Consider the following 2,676-nt stretch of genomic DNA (forward strand, 5'->3'; position numbering starts at 1 on the left):
CGAGAAAGTTCTTTTCTGGATAACATACCCTTACAGTACAAGCAGTAATCATACGTCTCAGGCCTGCTTCTCTGTTTGGAACTCCTGTGCGATTTCAGCGTTTTCATTTACATGCTTCTCAAGATGACGTGCAAATGCACAGTCATGCACGTTTTTCACATACAAAACAATAATTGACTTGGCTTTTAAGGAATTTTCCTGATTTGGTTGGGGATTTACATTGGCCAAGAATATCCACAGTACCCTTTTTGGTACTTGCATCTTTTGTTTTCTGCAGGTATGACTCTGAGCTTTCGGGTTCTGGTTCAGCAAGAGTAACGAAATCAGGCATATTGGTATGGGACTTCTTGGATGGTTCAGGCAACTCGACACTCAACTCTGTTCCCGAGCTTTTTGAATCCGATACAGACTCTGAGCTTTCTGGTTCTGGTTCGGGGGCCAGTTCAGCAAAAGTAACTAAATCAGGTGTATTGGTATGGGACTTCTTGGATGGTACAGCCAACTCGACACTCCCCTCTGTTCCTGAGCTTTCTGAATCCGATACAGAATCTGGGATGTACTCATCATCGGATGAGACATCATCCTGTAAAGTATTATTAAATTCATTAATTAATTAAATACAGCATATTTTAAACAACAGAAATACACATGGGAAGGATGGATGTCAAAAACAAACTGCTAAGAGCCATCATATTGATATTAAGCGTATTATACTTCAATGTACTTACATCTGATATATCCCAGTCTTCTGAGGATTTCTGGAGGCAGATTTTGTGCCACACACCACGGCATTCTTCACAGACAAAATTAGACAAACCACAGCATTAAGCCGCGAACACACCAAGCGCGTATCTCGCGTACCATGTACGCGCGTAACGCTCCTAAAATGTTGCTTGACCATTTTGTGTCAAAAATGGTCAGATACGCGCGTAACGCGCGTAGATGAGACCCCCCCCCCCCCCCCCCCCAGCCTGTGGCTGCGCTGGATTTAGGAGTCCGAGGAAGGAAACCCAAACGCCGCCGTGTTTGGGTGGATGATAGAGCTTGGATCGGGTTAGATTAAATAATCTCGGATATAAATAACAATAATCGGGTTAAATAACTTCACATGGTGTGTCTGGTGTGTTTCCAGCATTCGTAGTGTTGATCAGCAGAGAAATAGTCCGCCAAGACGTTGAGGTTGCTTAGCAATTAGAGACTCTGTCCATGCAAGTGAACGGAGCGTTCACTCTTCGTCATAACTATCAAACCAAACATCCTTCACATTCACCGAGCGAACCTTATGAAAGTAAAATGCACATTTCTCGCTAGAAATGTTTCCATAAACGCATTTATTGGCGTAACTATGTTACTATTTCCACCCAGAATAAAGAAAGTTGCCGGCCGTGGCTGCCATGGACATGGCTGCGCTGGAGTCCGAGGTAGGAAACCCAAACGCCGCCGTGTTTGGGTGATAGAGTTTAGATCGGGTTAGATTAAATAATCTCGGATATAAATAACAATAATCGGCTTAAATAACTTCACATGGTGTGTCTGGTGTGTTTCCAGCATTCGTAGTGTTGATCAGCAGATATATAGTCCGCCAAGACGTTGAGGTTGCTTAGTAACCAGAGACTCTGTCCATGCAAGTGAACGGAGCGTTCCCTCTTCGTCATAACTATCAAACCAAACATCCTTCACATTCACCGAGCGAACATTATGAAAGTAAAATGCACATTTCTCGCTAAAAATGTTTCCATAAAAGCATTTAATGGCGTAACTATGTTACTATTTCCACACAGAATAAAGAAAGATGTCGGCCGTATGCTTCTGTCCAAGCTCACTACTCTCTGCCAGTGACGTCGGGTCAAGCTCAACGCTGATTGGCTATTGCGGCGCGTATGAGCGTTACTCGCGTAAAAAGTTCAATTTTTTGAACTCCTCGTACGCGCGTATATGTACGCGCGTATATATACGCGCGTATATATACGCGCCTCATACGCACCTAACGCGAGTAAAATGTTGCTTATACGCATGTAACGCTCGTACGCGTCTCATACGCGCGTAAACCAATGGTTCCCTATGGAAAAATTGCCGATTTTATACGCGTGATACGCGGGTAACGCTTTTGGTGTGGCCGTACCTTTAGACAACAATTGATATTCCATTTAATAAGAAAATGAGTATGCAATTGGCATAAGTTTCACACTAATGAAACATACACAATTAAGAAATGCTACCAAATGAACTGTTCAGTACAAATGCACAGTTTGAGTGATGGCTAAAATGTTCCATATAGACAAAAACTACACAGGTTTGACCATTAAGGTAGAATTCACTGGAGTGGCAGAGCCTTTACATTACCCATTCAAAGTCAAAGTTAAAAAAGTATGTAGTGATCCCACACATCACACATTAAATTCACTAACACTACTAAACATAAGCATACAGTGAACTGAAAACTGAAGCATGAAGTGATTTCAGAATGAAAAACAGAATGTTTTGAAAAATTACGATGAAGGTTCAAATGGTGCATTCTGATGGTATTTCTAGACAGATACAAACAGAATTAAACTTATAAATATGACATATGGCATCCTCCTTACAATCAAGAGATTTGAGATTCTGATTATAAATTGTTACTGTAAAAACAGACACATTAGTAGCCTGACCTGACCAAACACTGATTCTTTTTTT

Source organism: Gadus morhua, unplaced genomic scaffold (assembly GCF_902167405.1).
Source record: "Gadus morhua unplaced genomic scaffold, gadMor3.0, whole genome shotgun sequence".
Taxonomy (NCBI): Eukaryota; Metazoa; Chordata; class Actinopteri; order Gadiformes; family Gadidae; genus Gadus; species Gadus morhua.